Genomic DNA, 17757 nt, shown 5'->3' with positions numbered 1-17757 from the left:
CTTCATCTCCATTCATAACTTTTTCTTTCAAGGTCGTAAGTTATTATTGGCGTTCTGATTTCCCGAAATTTATTATGCGTCACAATGGCATGTTATGTGGGTGGCTTCATACATTTCCATACAAACCAAGTTATTTGCGACATCGAGTCAAATTTCCAAGGTATGTATGTACGCAAGTATCATATTGACAAATGTATATACGTAATTATTACTGAAATTTATATCGTGAAACGTACTTATGTCTTTCCCTATACTCCAAAATATATGTAGACAAACTTAAATGAAGTTATCTTCATATAAATTTGTCTTGTGCTTGTCTTTGTGCTTAAACTGTGAAGAGGTAACTAATAAATGTACATTAAGAATGAGTATTAAGAAAGATAATAGTTAGCTAAGACGAACAGATCAAAACAAAACAATTCAAATGTCTATAACATTGAATGTAAAGGCGATACTAATTTTGATTCTTAATTAATGAATGACACTAAGGAACTCATGAAACCATTTCCTCAATGATCCAAGTTTTACCTCGACAGGTAACAAGCGGGCATAGCGCTGTTACTCGTAAATAATATCAAATTTGCTAGTAATATGCGGTAAGCTCCCATTTATAGCTTTAGCAATACGCCCGCTTTTATTATCATCGTTTGTTATTGAATTTTAAGATTAAAGCTACATCTTTTTATATAAAGAAGTTTCACAGATTTTTTTACTTGGATTATAGTTTATGATTATCTCCAGTAGTAAGTATTACCACATTAAGACTACCGAATTATTAATTACAACAAATTTCGTGATATTTTGATAAAAAAATAAGTATTCAGTTTTCAAGTGCGCACCAAATAAGTATATAACCAACAATATTACAAAAATTAATTGTCGTACAAGTTAAACATAAACATCAGCTATTATGTGGGTATAATTGTTACTACGAGCGCGATATTGTACGATTTGTTCTAGCCCATACTATTATTTTCTTATAAAAGAGGATTATATTTGACCTTGCTTTACTAAACGGGTTGCAAGGTTAATCGATTCTGAACTAAAGCATAACTAAAATAATCTTGCTTCTAAATCTTAGCTTATTAAGTAGCATCAAAACAATATATAATTGTTACATGTCGTACATTCTACTGTTGTAATCACGTCTATATTCCTTGCTAGGTAGACAGAGGTAACAGTCTTGAAAAGACTTAAAGGAGGAGTCAGTTTTAGTCTAATAACTTTTTCGTTTATTATAGTCCAAACGTCTGGTTGTTAGTGAGATAATTAAGTCTCTCGTCTGACTTCCGTCATCATGATGATAGGACAATCTACCATAGATTGGTTCATGCTAGCTGTTCTGAAATAACATATTTCCATAATCAAAACTAAAAATATTCAAAGGCAAAAAGATGATATTGCTATAATAAATTAGTGAGAACTCACATCACAAAGCGATCAATACCACTTTCAATATTGAACAAAATGATTTCTTTCTTTGGCAAAAACAGTTTGGTGAAATAATATAATATTAAACAGCATAAAACTAGTTTAACTTTATAATTATGCAAGTTCAGTAAGTATTTAAGTCTGAATTGGCAACAATACATACGGCAAAACTTTATGAAGAAGATTGAAGTCATGATGACAGAAGTTTTTGTATCAAGACAAAATTGAGGTACGGTAATGAGTTTTACAGATTATGAGTGCGGCTTGTAAAGGTTTTACCAATAATAGCTATGGAACTTAAATTGTGTTAGTGACACTTTTCCCAAAGAAAAACTGTCTAATGAAGCCACACAGGTAACGTTCTACAGAATTTATAGCGGTAGAAAAAAATATTATTGCTTGACTGAACATTCAATATAAATAACTATTATTATTTCAGTATAAGTATCAAATCATTTCTATGGCTTAACAATACCACAATGCATAATGTAAATACTTATCTATATCTATAAAAAAATTTAATACATGTTAAGAAAATAAACTTTTTAAATTCAGTCTCATTAAAAATATTATTGATAAAACTGTTAATATATTATGAAGCTAACTACACCTGTATATAACAATAATATTACAACAATTGACTGCGTACAGTATTAAACGCACATCTATCTATTGACTATCAGCGACAGTGAATCTATTCCATAACTTGTTGCATTCCAGGAAATTCAATTTAGGCGCCATTTACCATGAACATTGAGTCAATGTCGATCACAAGATCAGTAGGAAATTCATAGAACATCCCATCAATAACCGAAAATTAGTAACCTGGCAGCAACAGACATGTAATAATCAAAGCGAACTGTGCTTGCATATAATGGATCAATTGTTCTATTAATTAATTTGTGTGAACGTAATATTAATTTCTAGTGTGGATAGAGCAAATCGGCCATTAGTAAGTAATTGTGTATAATTCATCCCGTGCGGTTTTTAACAACTACTTACTTACTTACTAAGGGTTTAATAACAACTTTTTTTTATTTTGTGATAATTAGTTGAGATATGATAAACCAATCGAGAGATTCGAGTCATATTAACAAATCTTAAAAGTTAATATCAAATCTTGCGAACAGGTGAATGCAAGCACAATAATGATAATGAAGCGAACCTTGTGTTTAATTAATCAAATACCTATCTTAATTAAATGAAATACCAGTATTGACTTCACTGTCCAAATACCCGAGCTTATAAATCCATTTTGTAGCCAACGTCCAATTTCATTTGTAACCTTGCCCTTTAGATCAGAGTATTTTATATGTCAGTTAAAATGAAACATCGCACTTTGATCATCATTTTAAAATTGATTTCGTAATATTGTATCAACGGTCATAATATCGCGGTTTTAAAAGAAGGTGTCTCACTAAGATTTGTTTTTACTTTTTAAAATAGCTTAACACTTATTTCGATAACATAAAATTTTGAAAAATGTGCAAAATTAAACTCGTCTGGCGCATGTCGAACCACGCGCATTGTGGGCTTTGGTAGTAGATAGTAGCAGAAACAACTTCACATTTTAAGCGCAACTGCGCAATTTTCTATGGAGAATTTACTTAATCCGGACTCCTTGAAGAGAATTACTAATATTATATAAGAGAAAAAATTACTGGTATCCAAATAAATAATACTTTACTATATTTTGTCATTGGTAAAATAGTTTTGTATTGTAAATTACAGTTTTGTTAAAACTGCGGAAACCTTAAAACAAAATACACGGCGTCGGGTTTTGCCCCTATGAAAATTAAAATGGATCTCGCTCCGTCAACCAAGAGTTTATTTGACATTTACAGTTTGATTTAGGTATGATTGATTTATTTTCATTTTTAGTTAAAGGTATTATTTATAGATTTCTTTCAGTTCTTTTAAAATAAACTTGAAGCGCTTAACGTTTTCCTAGATAAAAAAATAAATAAAAGTATATTTTTTTAGAAAGTAAAACATTTAGCCAGCAACCTTTAACTGACCTTCTCTCATTATGAACAAACATCTAAAACAGCTTGGAAAATATAACTTTCATGGGCCTTATTGGACTTTGAGTTTAAAGTGAAGACGGGGTTAAAATACTCGTACAACCGGGAAACGCTATGATGGGAATAAATAAATGAAAGAAGGGCTCTAAACTTGGCTAGAGAACAAGACAAATTAAGCCAGGTACACGTCTTCCTCATTTCGTAAAAGCACAAGTACATTGTAAGTTAATGCTAATTTTTTAAATCAATTATATTAAAACTGTCCAGACTGCTCTAATGTTATTTAATTTTCTTTAACTATTGATAATAGAGGCTTCTATTATGGCTTACTTTATATTAATCTTGTGGCCTATTAAAGGAACACTGTGCCCGGTTAAATAATAAGTATGACTGAAAAGAACATCTGTTTGGTATTTAAGCCAAAAAATGATCTTCTCAGTAATTATTTAAGGTCAGTAATAAAAATGCAAACTACCTTTAATCCTCATTTTGGTGAATGAGAAATAGGTGACTAAAATATTATTATTAAGTCTTAAAAAAAATCATGACTTAATATTATAACATATTACTACTAAATCGTACGTAGACATCCATTAAAGTAGAATTTTCAATTTTAGAAATGCAAAATAATAAGTAAAAAGTGCAGTATGGTTTTTACCAATTGACATTTCTTTGGTTTATAAAAGCAAGCAATATACACTCAATTAGGCTTCAGAAAAACCCTCAATGTCAATTAATTTTGTCAATTATCCGACTTAACATTCATTGGACAAGAACCAATTACAGACAATAAATATTTGAGTCCCTGCTTAGTTCCGCAACCTGTTTCGTTGTGCCTTGGAACAGGAACTAATTTAAACTTACAGGGATAAGTTTCTGTTGATTGGCTTTGATCACAAGTTATGCCACTACTCAGCCATTTAATTATGTCAAAATACAGAATCGTGACATATTTAGTTCACGTAATTTTCGAGATTTAAGGGATGCACGCTCATACTTAATCAATATCACTCCATGGCATCCTTAATCTCACAGCACTTGAATTTCCCATTTATCAACTTCTATTCAAATCTGTAATTTAATTAATTGTATAGCGTTCCCAATGTGCTAAAAGCATTAATAAAAGGTCATAATTTATGACATTTAATTTGAAATTGCTGTTGACAAGGATTTTAATGTCGCTTTTATTCTTATTCGAGTCGAGCTAACGGAATATGTGTATGCACAAAGTGTGGCTTTTACCATCAATATACGTTTACAATTTCATAATGAAATAATAAGGCATAAATGCATGGGCAAAAGCTAGTTCATTAATAAATTGGGAACAGTGAACAAAAAGAAACCTAGTTTTATAGCAAAATATATCACAGTTAATCTAACGTGAACTACAACTAGTGAAGGTTTCATATTAATATTCATCCAGGCGTAATATCTCAAAAGACTACAAAGAGAAACCTTGCATCGAACATGAATTGGTTATATACCTATATAGAGCCGACAGACTTTAATATGCACGGACATTATGTTGCTTTGCTTCTTTGTAAAGTTATTTACAGATATACTTGTCTCTGACTTACAAGGGCCCAGATTCGAGCCCTCCTTCAACAAAATTTTTTTTACGATTGCTTACATACTTCAGCTACATTACAGTAAAGATTCATTTAGATCAGCTTAGACGTTTTTGCGTGTTACAATAACATCACTAACTCCCACAGCATATAAAAATGCTGAAAAAAAGCAAAGATTACTGTTTTGTATGTACGAACGCAAGCAACTGACAAAATTAATCGATTGATTGAAATAATAACTGAAACGCATTCTTTGGCAAAAAAGATATTTCTTATACCTTGTCTTGTATCAACGGCGACATACCTAATAATAATAAAAGAAATATCGGTATACACCCGCTTTATTCTACATGTGGTATGTACACACTAATAACACGGTACACAATTTTTTTAATGTATAAAAATAAATATTTCTTTATTCTTTACAAAAGCCATCATCGAATGCTAACGTTATGAAAATAAAACTCAACAAAACGTATTTATTCGTGATAAACTTATATGTATTCATTCTTTGCAAACTACAAAAGCTTTTCTCATACAAACTTTCCACATCTCCACTGTCTCTCTGCTGGCACACAAAGTTTTGCAGTGCACACAAATCTAACCAATATAAGACAGGTCACACAACGGAAGCTTTTTCTACAATATAATGAATAAATTAATTGCAAAATTATAACGAGAGGGAGTTTCATATAAAATCAACTACCGATGTCAATGCGACTCCGCACAAAAATAGTTTTCCTATGAAATAATATACTTTTACTAAAATAACTTAAAGTTACTGTTGATAGCATAAATTGAAGTTTCCTAACCCAACAACGATTGTTCTCCTATTCAGTTCAGCAATTCTCTTCATTTACAACAACTAATACAGTGAAAATAGTCATACTATTCGTATGGGCAAACATTGAACAACATGCCGCTAACTCGTGGTATGCCGGTTTGAGAACTAAGTCTTCAAACTAACAAGGAACTAAATTTACGTTCCATCTAAAGTGCTCAAACTAAGTACCTAGTTCTGTTAGTTTTAGATTTATATCTTGAGCAAAATTTTTACAAAACCATCCTGGACGTCGATTTCACTTACACAAAAGTTACTCTTAGTTTGGTGTAATTTTAAGCAGGTACTCGTACTTGTTTTTTAGCTTTGACATTCCGTCGAGAGAAAAAATCATGAAGAAACCTGCCTTTCAGAGGGAGAGGTGTAGAAATGTACACTGTGTAAGATTGTTTGTTTGTTTGTAATAATATCTTTATTGCATAGAAATGAAACACAGTAACAAAAAAACAGTAAGTTCATAGTTATAAAATAATCAAATCACTTGCAATGGCGGACTTATCCAATGAATGGATCTCTTGCAGTCAACCGGCAAAGAATAAAGGAAATAGATAATTATAACAATATTTTTGTTGTGGATTTAACCCAACCAACAACAGTTTATCCATATTCGTCGTATAGCGATAGTATATTTCGAAGTTAAGAGAACTGTAAATCATCGAAGTTTGTAATATCATCGAAGCACTAGGGTTACAGCAAAAAAAATACTTGCTGTTTTGTTTGTTGAACCTGATCATATCCACAGCTCCGGCCATCATTATGCTTTTGTCAAAAACATTCCTTTATCACATTTCAGTAGAAATTTCCGGCTATCCTATCTCAATACTCTCATAAACTTCTCAAGTAATACACATGTTCAACTTCCTACGCTTAGAAGTTTTGCCTGTATATTATCTATCAGTCAGTGACTCACAGTAACGCAGTGGACAAAGTAATAAGGAATTGCTTACTGGTAAAGTAGGAAAGCATCCCTAAACTCTCCTTGAAATAAAGGACTTTAAAGTTTTACTCTAAATTGTTGGATTAAAACAATTTCTTTCATCAAAATCTGTACACCTATGACCTATTGGGGTCATGTGGTACACAGGTAGAATATAACGTGAGTAACATAATAATTACCTACTTATTACCCTAAAATTCCCACGAGAGCAAAATCCTGGGCCGCAGCTAGTGTTACATAAGTGATTTAGGTACTCAGTTCACTAAAAATTACAGAAATAATAAAATAACGTAAAATGTAGAGATCTAGGTCGTAGGAAACACCAGCAGACGACGTAAACACTAATTACTCATTTGCGTAATACTCGTAAATTATGTTCAAGACTTTTTGATTAGTTTTGAATGGATTTTTATATTTTGACCGTAATCATCAAAAATGCTATTAATACCCGACAATACTCTAATATGATAGGTACTTAAAATATATTTCTATTCCAATTTTAATATATTTTTAGTAATGGATCCCAATTGTTGTTCTATTTTAGTTAACGAAACTGGTCAACTAGTTAATACGAGAAGTGTGGAGTGGCCCAAATTATTTATTTAAGTCCGTTAGACAGGTAGACGCAGATTTATTTCCGCTTAACATACCGCTATCCTGAAATAAAATGGTCCGAGATTTAGAATTTCTATTCTGTCCTGATTTTTTCGCTCCATTTTACATTGCATTGCATTCCATTTTTAGAATCGATTATTCCAGGGCACGGTTCGTGATTTGTTTGTATGGATCGAGTAAAAATACATGGACTGGCTGCATTCTGGAATAGTGATTATATGCAAATAAATTATTATAAGTTTGAGGATAACTAAATACATGAAATAAAATCTGAGTGAAAATAGTAATATAATTCTTTATTTAACTAATAATAATAATAAACTTACAATAAACTTACTTTATTATAAATTCTTATAGAATGTGCCTTCATTCCGCAAGTCGGCGACTCACCGTCTAAATATACCGCCTGGTTATTCATTCTCAATTTTACGCTAAATCCTACTGCGGAGCTGCTCGGCTTAGGGATTCAAACGTTAGCCAGTTTTAAGTGTCAAGTAAAATTTTATATTTTCTCCTTTAGATTGTAATTTTTTAAAGTTCTATGTCAGTATAATAATAATTATATTCATATTAATCCAATTCCTAACATAAAATAGTATAAAAATAAACAACTGAGTACAAGTGTTTACTGCCTCCTTCAAGTTGCTCTACTGATCCCTATCTTGAGCCATAGAGTTTTCCATCTGAAACTGTGTTTTCCATATTTTTTTTTACCCGCATGGCGGTTATATGGATTTCTTTGTATTATGTTAGTCTTTAATTCGCTTTAATTAAGGTTTGATATTTAAAAGTACATTAGTGCCCAGACCTTAATGTATAAGGCGAAGTGTGTTCCTGGGAACGGGCATAGGTGAGTGAGGCTAATTGTTGTTGTCTATTTCTATCTACAGCCTAATTTATAATGATAAAGTTTTAGACCTTAGTCCATGGCGTGTGGTTCTCCTCGCTTTGCGCTATTTTGTACTTAAACGCGATGCATTGGGAGCTTTCGCATTTCAAAACTCCTTTTGGATGTTACAGTACCGAAATAAATAAAACAAATACTTTTTACAATTCTTCTCGTCTCCTGAGAATTAGTTTGTATATAAATAGTGATTAAATTGACTACTCATCTTTCAGAGATCACCAAATGAATATCTAGTTAGGTCCAAATTACGTAGTTTTAGCTATTACAATTATTCTAGTCTTTTTCATAACGTTTAAGATAAAAATCATCGTTTTCTATCATTAAGCCAAATAGCTGAACGTGGCCATTCAGTCTTTTCAAGACTGTTGGCTCTGTCTACCCCGCAAGGGATATAGACGTGACCATATGTATGTATGTTTAAGATAAAACCTAATTTTTAAGATAAATGTTTTTTTACGTCAACATATTACAAACGCCAAATCGGGTGATTTGCAGAAGGAAAATTCTTCACGTTTGATTCTCAGTTTTCGTTACCCTGTCAGCAACAAAATCAATTTCCATTTCTTTGAACAGTCACTATTTTGAAAACGCCATGTACTCTGATCGCTAAAAAAAACGATTCTTACAAACGTTGGTTCTTTATTCTGAGAAAAACCAATTTGCAATATAAAAAAAGAATAGGTTAAACCATTTTTGTTCCATTTAATTTTCATTGAGAAGTATTGATGTCTAACACGAGTTAGAACTGCTCTCAAACAATTTAGTTCATAAGAAGTAACAAAAGAATCAAAAGAGTAAGCTAGTTATTGGAAAATCCGGTCAGTATTATGATACATACATATGTAGGCGATCTATTAAGTTTTAGATTAGTAAATTTATTTATACCCATTATATTTAAATTGTATTAATATATATTTATGTATTAAGTAATAATGCCGTGTAGTTCCCGGCACCAATACAAAAAAGAATAGGACCAGTCCATCTCTTTCCCATGGATGTCGTAAAAGGCGACTAAGGGATAGGCTTACAAACTTGGGATTCTTTTTTAGGCGATGGGCTAGCAACCTGTCACTATTTGAATCTCAATTCTATCATTAAGCCAAATAGCTGAACGTGGCCATTTAGTCTTTTCAAGACTGTTGGCTCTGTCTACCCCGCAAGGGATATAGACGTGACCATATTTTTTTTTATACGGGACAAATTACTCTGATTGAGTTAGCCTAACTGATTGAGTTAGCATATGTATGTATGTATTAAGTAATAATATTTACATAGCCCAGATGGGAATATTTTAAAGGGGACTTCATGGTGCAAAAATATACAAGTACATAAAGTCGCAATTCCGAAGGTCGCCGATTGATTCTTTCCTTAAGATTAGAGTTCCATTGTGAGTTATTTACTTAGATCTTAATAAAGGATTTAACAGATTTAACTCCGATTGTCCTCCTCTCAAATTGCAATTTATATTGATTGACACATCTCAGAACCAAAACAGCTATATGATCGAAGTTGTCATTTAGGATTTCCTTTAGTATTTGTATCCTCCTGAATTTGGGTCCCGGTTACATATTTCGGGTGAGAAGCCCGGGGTCAATCCAAGAGTGGGTGTCAGATAATTACACAAATTAGAGTAATAACCCATCTAAAACTAATTGTTCCACTAGGTTAGAGTTCGAATTCCTATATTCTTGACTTACGCAAAAAGACTATTCTAAAGCACTGCGTTCCATACGTTAACTACACATTTTTAATAAAATAAAATAATTAAGAATATTATATTTGTAATTTAATTTTAAATATACATAAAAGGAAAGAGTTGCGTTTTTGTTTATTAAATTTGTTTTTTTTTTTGGGTTGTTATTATTCTAGTTTTATAAATTGACACACTGAGTTCAGAGCCATGCCATGAAATAAATAACTTTATTTAATTGCCAAATAAACATACCATGCCATGTTTTTTCTGTCCCCGTAGCATGTCCTGCGCGACGACGATATATACATATATTAAGATTTAAATATTTTAGCTAACGAAAACGGCATATAACGTATACCTTCTCTTCAATTAATTTGCATATACTCTAATGGCGCGGTCACACTTTGCAGCGATGCATCTACTTTGCCTTGCACCCGGTCATGTTTGATTGATGATACCATCTCCACGTAACTACACTATATGCTGACCCCAAGTGTTTGGGTGCACCGTGTAAGGAATTTATAAGCAAGTGTATTTTAAGCTGGTTTGTCTATTTAATACACACGTAAAATGATGGTTTCTCAGGAGGGAAGACTTAATCCGAAGCTCACCACGATTCCCCTGCATACTTTTGCTTCTTTCACCTTTATGATATGTTTGCAATTTAAGTGTAGGACCTGTCCGTTCGTCAGGACGATACGATTAGACCAAGGTATATAATTTAAATAAAATCATTATAAAACTAGAATATTTGTATTTTTTTTTGGGTTAACAACCCAAAAAAAAAACAAATTTAATAAACATAAACGCATATATCCTTTTATATATTTTTAAAAGAAAAATCACAATAGTATGAATTGAAGTAATTTAAAATTTAAGGGATTGGTTGATAAAATGGCGTTATTACAAAGAAAATGAAATAATATATATTATTGAGATTATCGGGAAAATTTGAAGTTAAATATCCTGACGGCAGTAAAATTTTCCAAGAATAAAAATAGATTTCGCTTTAATTTATCGACACACGAACGTTAGGTATTGTAGCTAACTTTGCTTCAATAATATAATAAAATCCGAGTAAAAATTTTATTAAAAGTTTAGCGCGACATAGATTTGCCTCAAACTAAGCGTGTGTTTGAATGTGGGCATCAAATATTGTAGTAACCCTCCAAGTCAAGACTAAAATAATACTCAGTAAAGCAAGTTGTTTCTGTAAACTGACTCTAGGTGTCTACATTACATTTGAGAAACCTTTGTTTCCTCACAATAAACATAATGGTTTTGCGATGCTTTTACAACATTGTTTGATATTCACTTTGAATTAAAGCAAAAGGATAGCGCATACAAAAATTTCAGGATGTAATATATTCTGTTCTCTTATTTATACAATATTTCATGAAATATGAAATAAAATAAGAAGAATCTTTAATAAAAAATAATATATATATTTAATAACACATTTTTAAGTCACAAAATTTAAATCTAAATTGATAACATATCCGAATTGAATTTCATATATACAACACGTGTGAAAACCGGGAGTATTAATATGATAAACTCATTCAAGCAGCGAATGTAAAAATATGTACCTAACTTTATTAAATGTCAAATGTCGCAATCATGTTTCCGGATATCGTGGATTGACTTTTTGGTTGCTAACTTACATACGAGTTAATACGAGTAAAGCTAACAGGCGGCGAGTAAAGTAACTTTAAGCCAACTCTGAAATGGCCGAACGATTGAAAAAAGTAAAATTGAATAGCCTGTGCCAACTGGGAGCTACGAGAGTTCGACAAATTTTAGAGGGCCCACTAGTTTACAGTGCTACTAAGAGAAATCAGAATAATAAAGGACTGTATTTTTCAAATTTCTATCAATGAGCCAAAAGGGGTGAGCAATTCTAAGTTTCACAAAATTATAATAATAATATATATATGCTGTCAAAAATAAAATTTTGTGACAAAGTCTCCGGCAAAAGCTATTTTAATAATAGGTATTTATTAAAGTACCTACACACATTTATATGTAATACCACATGCTAATTCAGTTTTAATTTTATAAGTAAATGTACGAAAAATTTACCTACCTGGGTTGGTAATTTTTAATAATAAAATTATTGATTACCAAATTACCTTAAGGCAGTATATTTACTGGTAAAGTATGTAGAAAACTAATTTGTTTTTTATTGAGAAATACTTTGACCCACGAGGCATTTGACTAAAAGAAAACCTAGAGGAATTCTAATTTTCTTTTTTTCGTCTGTCGCATTGCTGGCCAAGATATTTGATTTAAGTTAGCCATTGATTTATATTGTTGGCCATTTAATTGGTTACCTACTTTTTAGGACATGTTAAGCTTCCGACCTTTCCATCCACAGTTGTAGAAGTAAATTCATCACAGCAAGGACTCATTTCTTTATTATTACAAATAGCCATCCAGGCTAATTTCAGTTTTCATGCGGCTAAAGAGCAAAGAGTAATACCTAATTCTCATTTCCTAAGTGAAGGTTATCTACGAGATTCAGCATTTAGCTTCTCATTCCCTCGCCATTTGATTTATAATCTTTTGAATAACGCATTTAACTACTCCTGCTCATGTGTATTTTGTTATTAAATAAATTAAACTATGACAAAATAATCGTGAGAAAGCTATACTTAGTTAATAACAGGATGTTAAAAAAAATTGTTCGTTAGAACTATTTATTGTATAACTTGATTTTTTATTATAAAAAATAGCCGTGCTTTATTTCATCAAAGCAGCGAATGTCGTAACCTTACACTCGAAGATAGAACATTGCTTTTTTTCATAGAGACTACAGCTATAAAATATATTATTTAATCAAAATTACGGGACGTTCCAAGTACGCACGTGTAATACACATGCTATTAATTTGTTTGCAGACATGCAGAGGTCGTGCAATAATTATTTGCTTTTCTACACAAAGTGCAAGGTTGCGCTGCGCAATTAATGTTTACAAGGTTACCAGGCCATGTAACGACTAATAAGTTCCCGGGATGAAACATATTATGATTGAAGATCATATTAACATTTACGGATGCAAAATTGCGTTGGGGTTTATTAACCACTTACTATAAGGAATATTATTTGTTCTCAGAATACTTCAATAAAGCAATATTGTGTAATTTTGTAGGCAATGAAACTCAAAGAGCGTTTCAAGGGTAAAAATTCTTTATGAAATTGCAATAATCAGGAAAAGCGGAAGCGCCTCGCAACGCATAAATACAGTTTACAAGTCTAAAGCTCTGCAAAATTCCTCACTATATTTTCAATGGTTACTCCTGCGGAATTTCTTTTTAATTAAATTTTGAACTTTAAACATTTTCCTATTTTCATTTTCAATAAAAGCTACTGATTTAGTTATCGGAAATCCGTATGATAGTTGCAAATATTTAATGGTTAGAAACTTTCAACTTTGTAATTGAGAAAAACCAAAATTTTCCATTTTTTTTCAATGTCATTAAATTTTTACACAAGTCCCAAAAGTTATACATCTTTCCATTTTTATACGTGCCAGAAGGTACTAAAAATACATTGTGACTTGCTTTGACAGTTCTTTTAGTTCCACGACTAACTATTTGCTTCTGTTACGAAATAGTCAACCAAAAATATATTCAGTAGTTATATTTAGCGCCGCGATAATTAATGCTGTTATAATAAACTGTTTTGTAATGAAAACGTTTGAAGTCGGACTGCTTTGAAGCTGTTGAGATCTTCTGTACCCAATTAAAAATAACAAGGACCTTTTTCTTGCGTACTTGTAGATATATTACGAAAGATATGTTGGGAGTCGAATAGACAAACCACACAATAGTAAATTTGTCAAAGTAAACCGGTTCAAAAATGTCAAGGAGCAGAATGTGTTTATGGAATGAAATTTCACTTCAATTTTCGTGTTCTATCACACGTGAAATTTTCAGTATTTTCAGTGTAATACTGATGAGTTTATTTTATTATGTACAACATTTATCTCTTACTAGCGACCCGCCCCTGCTTTCCACGGGTGTAATGCTGATACTAAATACATTACCGAAAAACGGTGAGTATTTATTTTATTTTTACATACATACATACATAAAATCACGTCTCTTTCCCGGAGTGGTAGGCAGAGACTACATCTTTCCACTTGCCACGATCTCTGCATACTTCCTTCGCTTCATCCACATTCATAACTCTCTTCATGCAAGCTCGGTGGTTTCTGGTACTCTTGACCTGACCCTTTACCAGGACGTCCTTAATTTGATCAAGATACGTTCTTCTAGGTCTTTCCACTCCGACCTTTCCCTCCACACTCTCCTTGTATACCTGCTTTCACTCATCCTCTTCACATGACCAAACCATCTTAACATACCCTTTTCTATTCCTGTAACTACATCTACTCTCACATCACAACATTCCCTTATCACGCTGTTCCTTATCCGGTCGCTCAATTTCACACCCGTCATACTCCTTAACGCTCTCATTTCCACTGCATTTATTCTGCTTTCGTGCTTCTTTTGCCATACCCAACTTTCACTCCCATACATTAATGTCGGGACCAACACGCCCCTATGCACAGCTAGACGAGATTTTGGATAGTTTCTGACTGCTCATAAAGGCATGCAAAGCTCCATTGACCATGTTCCCCGCGTTCACTCTCCTTTCAATATCACAATCACACTTGACATCTGATGTAAACTTGCATTATGCTGTCATTTCTTTCTCCATTTCAAAACGTTCACTTTCATTCCTTTCTCTTTCAAAGCTTCATGCATACAGTTTACCATCCCCTGTAACTCTTCCGCTGATGACGCCAGTATAACTTGATCGTCGGCACAGTCGGCTTAATCCACTTTCAGACTCTTTCAAATCTGTCAAACAACTATCCATAAATAGGTTGAACAGCCACGGTGACGCAACACGTCCTTGCCTAGCGCCTTCCTCAATCTTAAACCACTCAGTGTGCGCTTCGTTTATCCTGACACAAGTACTCGAATCCTCATATTAAGATTTCAGTGCTCGTATTAAGAGACTGCTCACCCCATGCATAGAAAGTGCTGACCAGGATTAATTCCTCTGAACTCTATCTCATATTTTTTAAAACAATTATAACATTACAGAATGTCTTTATATAAAACGTTCACATCTTTCTTGTCATTAGCCAATACAAACATGTTTTCTCTAGAGGTTACTCTTGAAAGAGCGACATACAGTTGGCCATGTGAAAAACAGCCAACTCTTAAATCTAAGCCTGCGGCATTGAAGGTTTGACCGTGTGATTTATTAATGATAATTCCAAAAGATGCCTTTATCGGAAACTGTAAACGTTTAAATTGGAAGAGTAAATCGGATAGTATCAGAGGGATTCGGGAAATCTATACATCTTCTCCGGTACCACATCCTATGAGTTTTGTGCACTCTATTATAAAAGTTTTCAGTGATAGGCACGCTGCCGCCGCTTCGGTCGGCCTGTACCGCCGCAAGCACTACTTTCCGCGATTTTAAATCTGTAATATCTACGAAAATATTCATTTAAATCTTGTGCTGTAAAAGACCATAAAGATTTATATTAAATCAACAATGTATTTAAGCTATTTAATTGGATAAGGATTTATGCTGTATTGGTTAAAATCACAACAAAATTTGCCATTATTTGCCGTAAAAAGTTAATGAGAAAAAAATGTTATTGTGGAAATCTATGAGAGATAGACATATACCATCGCGGAGTTTTCTGTAGACCTTTTCAATGTGTACAAATAATGAGTACATTATTTTAATAAATCTCGTAGAGTTGAGTCTGCGTTTGCAATGTAAGCGGTATAGTATTTTTCCACTATTTAATGGATGTTATTATACATGTTAACCTGTCTCTTGAATCATTCTATCTATTGAAAAAAAGCGCATCAAAATCCGGTGCGTAGTTTTAAAGATTTAAGCATACAAAGGGACATAGGGACAGAGAAAGCTACTTTGTTTAATACTATGTAGTGATGATAGTGATGTTAACCTACTGAACCAAACAAATGTCATCCAATTGTTTTGAGAAATTATAATACTCGTATTTTAAAGATGAATTTCATATTAACCTAAGATCGAGCTGATGCAATTCAGTTTTGATATTTTATCTTTAATCTAAGTTTAAATCTATAATAGGTTAGCACACTAGCGTTGTACCAATTAATGAAGTTAGGATTGTATACCATGTATTATCAAAGTTAGAAATCGTAATATCGGTGGTGTAATTAAGCAGTAAAAAGTGTGAAGTCTCCTGTACTCTATCGATATTGAACTGAATAAATAACGTTTCAGATAAATCAATGCTAACTTCAGACAATACATCAATTTCCACATCGCTCCGACTATTCATCAATTAAAGATGTTGATATGTATCAGTTTGCATGCCTTCGCACTCACGCCAATATTTACTACATTGCAATTAGTCTTTTACGTATTTAACGGCTATCCAATCCACCCATACTAGTGGAACCATACCAAATTTTGATTAAATGCAAGTTTGCAATATAATGTTAACCATTAAGGAGTTCTCGAACATCTTGCCAAACAACCGAATTGTAACCATGATGTTTAAGCCGGATTCCTCTGAAGACGTTGGGAATAGCAGCGTGTCATACCTGACTTACCTGAAATATAGCCAAAGATAGACCCCAGGTAATTCAGGGAGGTTCACCGAGACTGAGGCCAGGAGTGTGACGAATCATCATACTCCGACGATGACTTGTGATGTTTGAAAAGCATTACCAAGTTTTTCAGTAATTACAAAACTTTATACAATTTTCTCGACAATGTAACAACATTCGACAAAAACAACACATGCAAATGAGCAAAAAGATCGGGTTTAGTATAAGAAGTCGAAAGTTTCCGACGCTAACACCTTTATTATGTTTAATGAAAGTGATCCAGTATCATGGACTGAACTTTCCTTTTAAAAAATAAAACTTTTGAAGTAACTCTGAATAAAATGTTTAATTTTTAAAGAGAACGTAGTTAAAAATCGTATGTGTGAAAGATAATATGAATATTTCCGATTTTTATTGTTGAGATCAAATAGTTTATGACCAATTAGTTTGAATAGTAGAAGACTATTCAAATTTTAGCAACCTTTTATTTTAATTAACTTTTTAGCCCGCACGTGATTAAACCAATCATATTCTTAGAATGCACAAATCTTCATGGAAGGGAAGTCAATCAGACAATAAAAGTCATCACTTAATTCTGATCAAAGTTTCCTAGAAAGTGCTACATGAAGCGCCGAGCACACTTCCACTAGTTTCCGGGACATTTGCGACGGTTACAAGTGCTCCGGAAACTAGGGGTCCATTCACGCCGTATTACGGGACGTCCGTGGCCGTTGTTTCTCACACGTATTTTGAAGACTATTTGACGTATTATACGAGTAATGATGAATCGTGAGCTTTAATTTGGTTTAGCCTATAAGATTATTAACTGCTTATCAAAATAAATATATCAGAAAGCAATGGATGTCGTAAAATACGACTAAGTTAGTTTCTACGCTGGTTGCCAAGAAACACATGGCGTCTGCTAGCTTCCCGTACATATTGTATATGTCGATTAAGAGAAAAGCTTTTAAATTGGGATTCTTCCTTAAGATGGACCAGCAACCTGTCACTATTTGAGTCTTAATTTTATCATTAAGTCATATAGCTGTACGTGGATTTTCAATTCTTTTACTCTTGGTTCTGTTAACTTCTTAAGAGATTATGAA

At 32.6% G+C, this 17757-nt stretch overlaps 1 protein-coding gene across 1 annotated transcript in view; it reads left to right on the top strand.

Annotated features, from left to right (window-relative positions):
- LOC106133870 (SCY1-like protein 2) overlaps positions 1-17757 on the top strand; it is a 70923-nt gene that overhangs the window by 610 nt on the left and 52556 nt on the right. The window lies entirely within an intron of this gene.

Source organism: Amyelois transitella, chromosome Z (assembly GCF_032362555.1).
Source record: "Amyelois transitella isolate CPQ chromosome Z, ilAmyTran1.1, whole genome shotgun sequence".
NCBI classification, from domain to species: domain Eukaryota; kingdom Metazoa; phylum Arthropoda; class Insecta; order Lepidoptera; family Pyralidae; genus Amyelois; species Amyelois transitella.
Note: the sequence above shows the minus strand (reverse complement) of the source record. Positions and strands in the feature narration are given on the sequence as shown.